The sequence below is a fragment of the Pollicipes pollicipes genome, unplaced genomic scaffold (genome assembly GCF_011947565.3).
Source record: "Pollicipes pollicipes isolate AB1234 unplaced genomic scaffold, Ppol_2.1 Scaffold_6686;HRSCAF=7923_pilon_pilon_pilon, whole genome shotgun sequence".
Classification (NCBI taxonomy): Eukaryota; Metazoa; Arthropoda; class Thecostraca; order Pollicipedomorpha; family Pollicipedidae; genus Pollicipes; species Pollicipes pollicipes.
In genome coordinates this window covers 46,330,085-46,343,581 of record NW_023596921.1, presented here as the reverse complement: position 1 = coordinate 46,343,581, position 13,497 = coordinate 46,330,085, and the positions used below count along the sequence as shown (strand labels likewise).

General features: G+C 48.7%; 3 non-coding genes across 3 annotated transcripts; all 3 read right to left on the bottom strand.

Moving 5' to 3' along the window:
- Positions 1 to 347: 347 nt before the first annotated feature.
- Positions 348 to 419, bottom strand: TRNAG-UCC (transfer RNA glycine (anticodon UCC)). The gene has a single exon. It is a non-coding gene; the product is annotated as a tRNA-Gly (tRNA).
- A 1,045-nt stretch (positions 420 to 1,464) lies between these two features.
- On the bottom strand, positions 1,465 to 1,536 carry TRNAG-UCC (transfer RNA glycine (anticodon UCC)). Its single transcript has one exon. It is a non-coding gene; the product is annotated as a tRNA-Gly (tRNA).
- Positions 1,537 to 10,791: 9,255 nt separating this feature from the next.
- On the bottom strand, positions 10,792 to 10,863 carry TRNAG-UCC (transfer RNA glycine (anticodon UCC)). Its single transcript has one exon. It is a non-coding gene; the product is annotated as a tRNA-Gly (tRNA).
- Positions 10,864 to 13,497: the final 2,634 nt, after the last annotated feature.

Here is a 13,497-nt window from a genome sequence, read left to right as displayed (position 1 = left end):
TGCCGGCGTCGGTTCGTGTTGCGCGCGACGGGCGGCCGGTCGGCAGACACCTCGTGGCCCCCGGAGTGTTGGCTAAGCGGGAGCAACGGCCGCTTGCATGTTGGGACGTTTATGTGCGAAATATGCCAGTACATAAGAGAGATGGTCATGTGACATGTTTGAATGCCGATGTGGGCGATATAAGAAAGACCAAAAGCTGGGGCGATGTTGGGTTGATAGTGCGTTAACCACTCGCCTCCCTCTCACCGCTTGCGCGGTGACCACCGACGGGTGAGCAGTGTGCTGGGCTTCGAGCTGTGCGCGTGCGGGGTGTGGGACGCGATGTCGTCTTGGTTCAAAACCAGGCGTGCGACGGCCGGGAATCGAACCCGGGTCAACTGCTTGGAAGGCAGCTATGCTCACCACTATACCACCATCGCTTGCAATCGTTGCAAATGCTGCATATAACAGCCACCAGTACTTGGTTTTACTCAAGAAAGGAAAGTGGGCCAGTGAGTACCAGACGTAGTGATCACAGGCCGTCATGTCTGGAAATCGTATTCACAAAAGTCAGATATAAACGACTAGATACTTATATTTTGTTTTCGCCTTGATCACAGCATAGCCAGCGGAAGAACAGCATTTCAGTGACGTTATTATCGCTCCATGGATGCCTGGGTGATCTTGAACTAGTCTTCTCGAACTTGTCTGCACATCTTCGCGGGCGTGTAGCTCAGAAACTAGAAGGGTTCATGTCTTAGGGGCAGGGCTGTGAACTGCACAAAGTGATCTTCAAGATGGGTATGCACCTCATGGTGCAACAGCTTTTTCCCTCTTCTTTAATATCTGTATCTGTGAACGGTCTGTGTCAACAATTCCAGATCGACACAGCATCACATCAACGGCGGCGATGTTTGTGTGATACAGCATGGATAGTGGCCAGAGACATGTGTGAACAATTTGAAAACTGTCGTGCTCTGTATATTCCGTGTTGTTGCATGATGTATCCACTTAAGTACAGCAAACAACGCATAATAGCTTGCGTCTGGTTTTTAAACACAGGTTATTACAAAGCAGCGATTGTAACGCCTTCAAATGGTGTCTGTGCTCGTGCACAATGTGGGGGGCTGCGAACACTTCTTATGCCATTGAAACATCCAGCACATTATACTCTGTCAGTGCACAGCATCAGATGATGCATGCAAGTTTACAGCGCAGGGCCTATGGTCTACTGATTGGCTAAGGTTGTGTTGGCTAAGAGCAACGGCCGCCTGCATGTTGGGACGTTTATGTGCAAAATATACCAGTACGTAAGAAAGATGGTCATGTGACATGTTTGAATTCCGATGTGGGCGATATGAGAAAGACCAAAGACTGGGGCGATGTTGAGTTGATAGTGCGTTAACCACTCGCCTTCCTCTCACCGCTCGCGCGGCGACCATTGGCGGGTGAGCAGTGTGCTGGGCTTCGGTTTGAAATCACGCGTGCGATGGCCGGGAATCGTACCCGGGTCAACTGCTTGGAAGGCAGCTATGCTCACCACTATACCACCATCGCTTGCAGTCGTCGCAAATGCTGCATATAACGGTCAACAGTACTTGGTTTTCCTCAAGAAAGGAAAGTGAGCCAGTAAGTGCCAGATGTAGTTATGACAGGCCGGTCTGTCGTCTGATGGTGTCGGAATCACCGCCCCATCGCATGGTTGTGTATGCATGTGCCTTGGATTCATGGATGGTGACAATGGATTGTCGCACGGTCCTTGATACTGCATCGCTCTCAGCAAGTCACTGTTTCGTCCCGAGTGTTGATCTTCACGTTTGTTGGGTTCAGTTCAAGGCCTGGCGCCAGGCGTGGGGATTGCCTCAGCTCTCCCGTTGAACACGCTGCTGACATCAGACCCGGGCTCATAGTGCATTAGCACAGCACGGGCTTTGATGCTGAAATTGTCTACCGCATTAGGAGCGCGGTGCAGTTCTGACTGCCGATAAATGCCATCTTTACTGTTATGCTTATGGTTTGGCATCTCTGGTAGCAAAATGGTCTGCTTTGAAGCATCTGTTTTGGCCATTTTCTCGTAACAACTTTTAGCCATGTCCATAAGAAATACGTTGGCATCACCGCAAACGCTTCTGAACGGCGTCCCAAAATGACGTCACAAGACAATCATATACCTTCCAATCACCTAAAGATCCGTCCTGGTATGCAAAACATGTATTGAATGTTCTTAAGGCAAAGGCCGTCTTCAACGTCTCGAGTGGGCGCCGAAATAACGTTTTGATATCACATGAAAGATAGGTCCTCAAATCCTGTCTCAAAAGACGTCTGGAGGGAAGCTAAAAAAAGAAAATGGCGTTATAACATCTTGTTCAATTCTAGTCATTGCGTCTTAAAATTCCTCCACTTCAGAGCGTTGCGTTATGGCAAAGTGCATGTTCCTCAATTGAAGGTATTCAAGCAGGCATCAGGCATAAAGAAACGTGCTGATAATTATTGGTACACTTTTGAATGGAAAAGACTGCCCAAGACAAGACAATTTCTTAGTCAAGCAGATATCCCCATCATTGCGTTATTGGCTACTTCATCGTACTACCCTCTCTTTTAATATATGTATCTGTGAACGGTCTGTGTCAACAATTCCAGAAGGACACAGCATCACTTACACGGCGGCGATGGCTGTGGGATGAAGCATGGATTGTGGTCAGGGATATGTGTGAGCAATTCGAAAACTGTCGTGCGCTGTTTATTCCGTGTTGTTGCATGGTGTATCCCCTAAAGTAGAGCAAACGACGCATAAGAGCTTGCGTCTGGTTTTTGAACACCGGTTAGTACATAGCAGCGATCGTAACGCCTTGGAATGGCGTCTGTGCCTATGCACAGTGTAGGGGGCTGCGAACACTTCTTATGGCCTTGAAACATCCAGTACATTATACTCATGTCAGTGCACAGCATCAGATGATGCATGCAAGTTTATACCACAGGGCATACGGTCTACTGAGATGTGGTGGAACAGTAAAGTATCTGACATATCTTGGTGACCAGCCATTTTAAATTATACTCTCTTCCTTCTCATTCGTATTTGAAAGGTGGGATAAGAGCACTTAAGGTCTACCTTGGTACAATCTAAATTTTATAGCCCAGGTACTTGGATCAATGCTTTCAAACAATGATGCTAGCCAAACAATGTTTTGCACGAGATGACACTGACATGATTCCTAGGCATAATATGTATAGGGTTAAAAATAGGGAGAAATGGCTCACCGCGTATCACGGTTTTAGAATATATGCGTGTTAATGCCGACTCAACATTGTGGTAGGGCGGGCTTTTGCGGGCTTGATACCTTGCTGGCCGGGCGAGCCGAGCTATGGGCAAATAGTTTGGAGAATGTTGCCGTTCCAGTGTGTGTATTGAGGATCGTGCAAGACATATATGGTGAAACTTTTACAGAAACTCAACTTACGAAACGGGGCTAAAATGCAAGTTTCGAATGTCACAAGCACAAGTAAAAGGCTAAAGTGTGGTCACTGCTAATTTCGGCGTAGAGTATTGCTATCTGTGACAGTTGTGCATAATAGATTAACACAAAATAGGCTGTCCGATTACCAATCTTAGAGGCATTTGAAACTTGAAACCAACGTACCTGTGTGAACGTCAAAGGTCAATGTCCTTTGAACGTGACTTGAGACGTCGCACATGGTAACATCCTCACATGCTGTTGCTATATGAGGTCTAAATGCGTGCAAATTTGGAAGAAATTCTGAGGCGCCGGGCACAAATTCCTCAAATTCCTCTGACGTGACCGGTGTGGCATGAATGTCGCCACCGTTACTTACCACTTTTTCTAGTCACAGCTCTGTCTACGCCTGGTCCAATGACTGACATGCAGGCCATAAGACAGCAGCAGACCATGCAGTCAACGAAAAAAAGATGCAAGCCCACTTCGAGAATTCCAAGACCTTTGTGTGTTGACCAGCCGGGCAAAAGACCTCGATGAAGACGTGCGGCAAACCCCTTACCCAAGATAATTATCAGACACGACCGTCATTTCAAGTCGGGATAAACAACCGACAGCGGCGGTTGTCCCTTACTCCGCGTGTTACACGGTGACCACGGGTCACTGTAACCCAGATCGTGTGTCCCTGGTGTCCGTGGCTGGAGTCACACGCCACACCCATCGCTCACACTCTCTCCCATACGTAATCCCACAAGCCGAGCCGACCGTTCAGCCGCCAGCCGTGGTATAAAATGTGAGACACCACCACGTTTGGTATCATTTGGTCCCACACACCCTACGGCACAACATGAAGGCAAGTGTTCTGAAGGTGGAGCAAAGAACAGGTCACAAAGTTTCCACGACATGTGCGAAGTTATTGTCTTCAATGGGTGTCCGATCGAAGGGACCAAAGAAGTGTTTTCCATCATACTCAAAAGGAAAACACTTCCTTTGCCAGATCGCTATTGTCTACAGTACTCCTGCGCATGATGTCGACAGTGTGCCGTAAAGGACAGCGGTACTTTGGAAGGACAGCGACGGAACAGCTGTCTTGATGTACCGTCTGCAGACGTGCTCTGAAAAATATCACCGGCAATACTCAGCATTTCGTACATTATGGCGTGTCTGTCATCGATAAAGCCAACGTATTAACACAGTAGGTAACTACGTATGTTTAACAACAGTCGGCGCTATAAAACATGCGGCACGTTTTCAGTTCTTCTTGGTCGCCGCTCTTCTGGCCATTGCCGCCGCCGACAACGCCCCAGGCTACGGGGCCCCGGCCCACCATCAGACCAGCTACGCCCCCGCCCCGGCTCGCCGCCAGCCCAGCTACGCCCCGGCCCACCAGCAGAGCTACGATCAGCCGCCAAAGTACCACTTCAACTACGACGTCCACGGCTACGGGGACTACGAGCCCCAGTTCAACGCTCAGGAGGGCCGTGATGGCTACAGTACCCAGGGCTCTTACTCTGTTGTCCTTCCCGACGGCCGTACCCAGAAGGTGGCCTACAACGTCGCTGATGCCTACTCTGGCTACGTCGCTGACGTCACGTACGAGGGTGAGGCCCGCTACGACCAGGCTTACGCCCGCCCCTCTTACCATCCGCAGTCCAGCTACAAGCCCGCCGTCAAGTCGGCTGCGTCCCACTACTAGAAAACGAGCTCCAGCAGACATAAAAACTGGTCGAATGTAGTTATGAAATGATTGTTACTGAATATATCGCGCAGCATTCTCTGACATCTTTGCACCGATAGCACCAGCCCCAGTGGCTTTAATCTCTGAGGGATGGAATCAATAATATCAAACACTGAAAATATCTATGCAGGCGGTTTGACCTTCCCAGACAACTTTAATTGCCATCCTGTCCTTGATCTTGCATTTTTCTCAGTAAGTCGCTATGTGCTTCTAAATTTCACCTTGACACTTATTGGGTTCAGTTCAACGTCTGGTACCAAGCCTGGGCGCAGTCTCTCTCGCTCTCATGTTCAACACGCTGTTAACATCACAGCCAGGCTCACAGTGCATTGACACAGCCTGAACATTATGCTGAAATTCTCTACTGTATTAGGAACACGTTGCGGTACTGACTGCCGATAGATGCTAATATCTTTACTGTCGTGGTCTTTATGGTGTGGCGTCTGTGGTGGCATAAAGGAGTTCTTCAGGCATCACGTCTGGCCATTTCCTCGTAACAACTTTTTAGTTATGACCGTAAAAAGTAGGTTGGCATCACCGCAAATGCTCCTGAAAGACGGCCCAAAATGACGTCGGCACTACATCCATATACATTTCAATCACGTGAAGATGCGTCTTGGTATTATGCAAAGGACGTCTTATGCGTCTCAAGAGGACGCCGGAAAGACGCTTAATTGTCTCATAAAAATGGGTTCTGAAGTTCTGTCGCAAAGATATCTGGAAAAAGCTTAAAAACTGAAAATGGCGTGATTTGCAAATGGCGTATTTTGAATTTGGTGAAAAATAAAATAGCGTCATTTAAAAAAACTGACAAGGCTTTTGGAAGTGCAGAAGGAGTTCCTAGTGGTGAGAAGGATATGTGGAAAATTTGAAAACTGCAATATGCTGCTTCTTCTGTGCTGTCGCATGATGTATCCAGTTAAGGACGGCAAACAACATATAAGTGTCTGTGTCTAGTTCTTGAATACGAGTTATTACATAGCAGCACTTTCGGCGCGCTGGAATAGGGTTTGTTTTTATGCACAATGGGATGAACTGCGGACACTTCCTAGGACCCTGACGCATGCAGCAGATTTTACTCTCTCAGTGTACAAACATTGGATGATGCATGCAACTTTAGAGGACAGGGTCTGTAGTCTATTAAGATCGGGTGGGAGAGTGAAGTCTCTAATGCATTTTGGTGACGAATCATTTTGAATTCCACTCTCTACCTTCTCATTTGTAGTAGGTAGCTGGCATCACTGCTCATAAGGTCTTCGTTAGTACAGTATAAATGTTATAGCCCAGGTACTTGGATCATTCTTTTCTAAACAATATCATTGATGCCAGCGAAACAAGGTTTTGCAGGAGATGACAATTATATGACATTTTAGGCACGATATGGTTGGGTTCAAATTCAGGTGAAATGACACGGCGGATATTACCATTATCAAGTAAACGCGGGTTGATGTCGGCCTGGTATTGTAGCAGAGCGGGCTTTTGCGGGCCGCATACCTGGCGGGCGGGAGCGTGCCGGGCTGTGAGCTAATATTTTGGAAAAAGCTGCGTCTCAAGCGTGTGCATTTAGGATCGTGCAATGTATATATGGTGAAGTTTGTATAGAAACTGGATTTGCGAAACGGAGCTCAAATGTGCGCTTCAAATATCACCATCAGAGGTAAAGAGATCAACTTGGATTACCGCAAAGTTTGGCGTAGTAAATTGAAATCTGTAGCAGTTATGCGAAAAACTGTAACAGAAACAAGTTGTCCGATTACTAATCCTAGGGTTATTTAAATCTTAAAATAACATACTCGTGTGAACTTCAGAAGATTAGTGTCCTTTGGGCGTGACTTCAGACGTCGCACGGGGTAACATCCTCACCTGCTATTGCTTCCTGACATCTAAGTGGATGCGAATTTGGACGAAATTTTGAGTGGCTGGGGTGAAAATCCTGTTTTTTGTGCCCGGTGTGGCGTGGAAAAACGACATCGTTACTACCTATTTCTTCTCGCCACAACCTTGTCTGCACCAGATTACATGACTAATACTAAGGCCATAAAACAGCAATGAGACATGCAGCTAACAAAAACGTGCAAACCCGCTCAAAGAAATCCAAGAGCTGTGTGTGTTGACCACCCGGGCAAGAGACCGTGATGAAGACGTGCGGCAAACCACTTATCCAAGGTGATTACGAGCCAAATCGCCGTCTTAAGTTGGGATAAACAACTGTTCATAAACCGCGTGTCGCACGGTGACCACAGGTCACTGTGACCCATATCGTGCGTCCCTGGTCTCCGGAGCTGGGGTCACACGCCACACCCATCGCTCACGCCCTCTCCCATACGTAATGCCCACGAGCCGAGCCGACTGTCCAGCCACCAGCCGCGGTATAAAAGGTGAGACACCACCAAGGTTGGCATCACTCGATCCCACGCACCCTGCCGCACAACATGAAGGCAAGTGTTCTGGAGAAGGAGCAGATAACAGGTCATAAGGTTTCCGGGACGTACATGGAACAAAAGCCATTGTCTTCGACGGGTGTTTTGATGGAAGAGGCAAAGGAAGTTTTTTTATTCATACTCTGAATGGAAACACTTCCTTGCCTGATCACTGTTGTCTATAATGCCAGTACACATTATACCGGCAATGCATCGTAAGGAGCAACAGAAGCTCTGAAGTACAGCGATGATGCAGTCGACTTGATATGCCGTCTGCATACGTGCTCAGGAAGACATCACCTGCAATACTCAGCAGTTAGGACATGATGGCGTGTTTGTTATCGATAAATGCAACGCATAAACACAAGAGGTAACTACGCATATTTAAAGGCATTCAGCGCTATGAAACATGCGGCATGCTTTCAGTTCTTCTTGGTCGCCGCTCTTCTGGCTGTTGCCGCCGCCGACAACGCCCCAGGCTACAGGGCCCCGGCCCACCATCAGACCAGCTACGCCCCCGCCCCCGCTCACCGCCAGCCCAGCTACGCTCCGGCCCACCAGCAGAGCTACGATCAGCAGCCCAAGTACCACTTCAACTACGACGTCCACGGCTACGGAGACTACGAGCCCCAGTTCAACGCTCAGGAGGGTCGTGATGGCTACAGCACCCAGGGCTCTTACTCTGTTGTCCTCCCCGACGGCCGTACCCAGAAGGTGGCCTACAACGTCGCTGATGCCTACTCTGGCTACGTCGCTGACGTCACGTACGAGGGTGAGGCCCGCTACGACCAGGCCTACGCCCGCCCCTCTTACCACCCGCAGCCCAGCTACAAGCCCGCCTACAAGCCGGCCAAGTCCTACTACTAGAAACAAGCTTCAACTGTGAAGAGACAGGACAAATGTTGTATGCGTGCGATTGCAAACTAGTTGAACATATTTATGGAATAGTTCTTACTGAATATATCCACAATATTCTATCACAATTTCGCAGCGGAAACATCAGCCCCAGTGACCATAATCTCCGCTCGTTGAAATCAAAATACCGAACACTCACTAAAAAAATTGATGCAAACGGCTTAGACTTTCTCAGAGTTGCTCGAAAATGTTTGGTGCGCTTGATGGCATTTCAAGAACACATATCTTGCCGTGTGTCTCAGTGCCGCTGCGATCCATACTGCACTGCGCAAACGCATTGCTTAAGCTAAACCGTTCTTCGACACCTGAGAAGTTAGCGTGCACATCTTTGTTTTATATTTGATAGTCAAGTTCCATTCAACTTCAATGCTCTTCAATCTTTAAAGGCATTTTTCCCATATATCAGACGGCTTCAAGTTCAAGGTTGATTTTCTTCACATGAATACCAGCATGTCCCAATCCGGTTGAAGTATTTGCGTTGATGTAGTGTTGTTTCGGCATGGTGTAGGACCTATTTGAGGGCTGATGGCTTGGTTGCAGTTTTTGGCGCCGTAGTTTATTGGCAATGCAAACAGCTTGGCAGAACTAGAATACCCCAAACAAAATGTTTTGGACGAAATTTGTGAATGGTGCAAGACCCACACCATCTCATTCAGTGATGTCGTTGTGCATCATTTATGATTAAACCACAACACCTTCCAAGTGTTCACAGGTGCGTTTTACCAGCTAACCGTTGTCATTCACAACCAGGGAAACGCTTACCTATAGACAAAGTACAATGAACGCTTTAAAACAAACGGCAGGGATCGTATGTGTTCATAGAGCAGAAACCGAACATGCACTCACGCCCCCATATTAGTTTTCTGAAGCCAACAGTGGCACTGCCGGGTTACTATGGCTGAAGACCGTGATACGGACCCAAGGTAGGTATCACCGATTGGTCAGATACTCCCCACCTCAAAAACGAACTTGGGGTGGGACCTGTTTGCGCCTGTTCTAAAAAAACGGTTTCGACGCGAGGCAGCACGAACCACAATAGGCGACGCGCCATGAGAGCATTGCAAAATTGACAGCCGCACAAAACTTAACGAGACAGCGTGGAACACTTCCGTGGATGACATCGAGGAAATTATTATTCGTTCAATTTTTCCCCTCGGCCGAACGCACCTTTAATGTTATGCTGGAATACTGCCGGTCTGAGGCAGAGTTTCTCGTGTGCAATCCCTAACCATTTCACGTTGTTTTAATGGCTCACTTCCATACGTGGACGGCTTAAGAGGAAACAAACCCACCACATCAACAGCAAAGTATTCATTGACTCTAGCACGCTTCATCTAACGAGAAACATAATAGTACAAATCAAAGGAAAACTCTACTGAGGCCGGAGAAACGAAACCCGCTACCATCATCGCTTGAAACCTTTTTTGGCGACACCTATCTTTGTCGCATGATTGTATTGTGGTTCCCAGCCCACTGATGCAATCAGAAGTGTGGTGGGATTTCATTGCCCGCAAAGGAAAACATGACAAAAACAAGGCTAACCATTCGTGATTTCACACTCGTCAGTTTTGGCTCCGCACAATATTATTTTCAACACTGCCTTGATACTTGAGATGGACAGGTTACGGTCAACAAGATCGAACGCACGGACATTTAATCAAACGGAAGATTGAACATCTGTAGCAGGTTTGGATGGCTTGCAGCCAGGAGCCCATTGTATCTCGCATTCAGCATTCAGGGTTCATCAGAATTCAGGGATGTATTCCGTTGTCCCGATTTGTTGAATACGGAATCACTGATGACTGTCACTGTCGCTAATCGTGTTTTGCGACTGAATTGCCAGTCTAATGCCAAAATAGTCGTGATTGTGCGGTAAACACACGTGCCCCTGATGCGAAAAACTTAAGTGAAGTTTCACCTTGGCTTCCTTACCAATGCCCCACATATGGCTGTCTCCGAGGAGGTCACTAGAGGACGCCTTGTCCCGGCGTCGAGTTCCGCTTTCCCGTTATCGAGCGGGAGGAACGGCCACATTCCGGTAGGAAGGATTGTGTGCGAAGTGTGTTAGTTGCAAGAAAAAATTGCGATGGAACAGTTTTGACTAACGGCGTAGGCGATATCTAGAACACCAGCACTATGGTGGTGTCGGGATGATGATCTGCTGACTACTCGCCTCACTCTCACCGCTCACGCGATAGCCACTGGCGAAGGAGCAGCGTGCTTGGCTTCGCGCTGTGCGCGTGCCGTGTGTGGGACTGGATGCCTCCTCTCGGATCAAAACCAGGCGTGCGATGGCCGGGAATCGAACCCGGGTCAACTGCTTGGAAGGCAGCTATGCTCACCACTATACCACCATCGCCTGCATTCATTGCAAATGCTGCATATAATGTTGCACCAGCACTTGGTTTTCCTTAAAAAGTGAAAGTGGGCCAGTGAGTGTCACGCGTAGTTATTATAGGTCTGTCTGTCATTTGACGTCTGACGAAATGACGTTTACAAGACAACCATATACTTTCCAACCACATAAAAGTACGTCCTGGTATGCAAAGCACGTCTTGAACGTCTCGGGAGGACACCGAATAGGCGTTTTGATCTCACATCAAAAATATATCCTCAAATCCTGCGTGAAAGGATGTCTGGAAGGCACTTAAAAACTTTGAAAGTGGGGTTACATTATCTTACATTATCCTTTGATGACATCCTCTTGCCATCGCATCTTAAAATTGCTCCAATTTAGAACGTTACGTTACGTTGAAGGGAATGTTCCAACTTTGAAGTCATTCAAGCAGGCATCATATATGACGAGACTCAATGCGTCAAGGTTTTGCTACTTACGCCATCTTACTTTTGCTACTTACGTACCTCGCACAGCATTGATTGAGGTCTAATTGACCGCCGTTATCTCTGGAAATCGTGCTCACGAACGCCAGATATGAACGACTCGACTATTTTCGTATTTCCCTTGATCGCTGCCAGTAGCGCCGGCAGGAGGAGCAACGGGGGCATGTGCATCCCCCTTAGGATCCCGAGAGGCCCGACGGGCCTTTCGGGATCTACGGCTGAAGCCTGATTTGAGGGCTTAAAGGGCCCGAAAAACCGACCGGAGGTTGTGTTGAGGGGCCGGCCCTGCGGGCCAGGAACTTTAATGTCATCCAGAGCGTCATGTGTGCTAATCAGGAGCCCCTGAGTCGATAAGGGCCTATATGTCGGTCAGACACCACCAGTTAAGCATAGTCGGCACCGTGTCGGCATGGCCTGGTGACCCATTGCCCAATCAGGAACAAAGCAGGAGCCAGAGATTTACATTGTTCGGGGCCCCAGCGTCTGTCAGGGGTGCCACAGTGCCTCACATGGGGTCCTGTGTTGGCAAGGAGCCCGAATCATCCAGAGGCAGTGTTTGAGGAGGCTTGAAGAGCCTGGAGGGCCCACCGGGACCGGCGATCAAGGGCCCGATTGGAGAGCTAAATGGCACGAAGTGCTGGTCGGGTCTCATTCAGGGGCTCCAGCCTGCCGGGATGGTCCTGATGTGACAGTCAGACGGACCTCTTTGTCTATCGGGGACGCCGTATCGATATGGGCCTATATGTCGGTCAGGCACCATCAGCAGCGCATAGTCAGCTCCGTGTCCATATGGGCCGGGGGGGGGGGGATCAACTTCCCAATCAGGTACAAAGCCGGAGCCAGAGATTTACATTGGTCGAAGCCATTATATCTGAAAGGGGCCCGCAGTGCCTAAAAGAGGGTCCTGTGTTTGCAAGGGGCCCCCAGCCGACCAAGGGCAGTGCTCCATGAGGTCCGAAAGGGGGCCCCGGGGGGCCAGCGGAACCAACGATTAAGGGGTCATTTGAGTGCATGAAGGCCCGAAGGGTTGGCTGTTGGACACGTAAGAAATTGCGACCCGAAGGGCCGTTACCTAAAATATCAGTCAGAGGTCTTCTGCACCGTTTGAAGGCCCTGAGACAATGCCGGTGTCTCGGTCGGCCGAACAGTTAGCTCACTGTCAGTCAGAACTTAAAGCGCCTATTTCGCTAGCAGAGACAAGGCCATGTAGGTGATTCGCATTGGCCAGGCCCGCTGCAACAATGCTGGGCTTCTGCATCGGTCAGGGGCCCAGTGCCTAACATTGATCAACATAGACAGGGACGGGACCTCGAATGACAGAGGACTTCTTGCGTTGGACGGGGCCCTCTGACAAAAAGAGAAATATTAAAGCTTATGATGAGTGTTCACGTTCAGACAATGGAAGGGTCCTGTGCCAGGCGAAGTCAGCAATACCCGACGGCGGGTCCTCCAGCCCAGTTCTAGCATGAACCCGTTAAACCGAAGCCCGAAAGCTTTCCGCGTCGGGAAGAGACCCATGTGATATGATGTATACCTTTAAGGGCCTCCGCACCGAACGGGGGTCCCGCACCATGTCGTCAGAATGGCAGGCGGAAGACACCCCGCGGTGGGACGGCCCTTCAGGTCCTGACCGGGAACAAAAATGTGCCCCGTAGTGCTCTACTCAAAAAAACCCTTGCCCGGAAATATTGGGCCTCATCAGTGTTGAAAAGAGTGGGTCGACCTGAGTTTCAAAACCAACATTGTCGTTCCATGTTTGCATGAGAACTTTCACTCTTTTGCAGCATCGATGAGTGGAACAACTTACGCCAAAAGGCTTGAGCCTGCTCGCCCAAAATCTCGCGAGCAAGGACAGCGATGGTCCTTGCAGCGATGGTGACCTTTGTATTGCAGGAAAGTTGGCCGACGTTGGCCGAAGTAGATGTCAAGCTCATAGAAGTTATATATGCTTGTGTATGCAGCTGTATGCTCGAGAATAAAATGCGTTTTCCATTCAAAACAAGTGACCACGCAAGCTGCGCATAGAAATTACTAAAAAATTGGAGAGCCGCGGGTAATAATCTTTACCTTCGTTTTCACGATCATTAGCAAGTTTTAGATGACACCTTGTAATTTCTAAGTCCCATTATGTATCCTAAAATAGAACTACTAA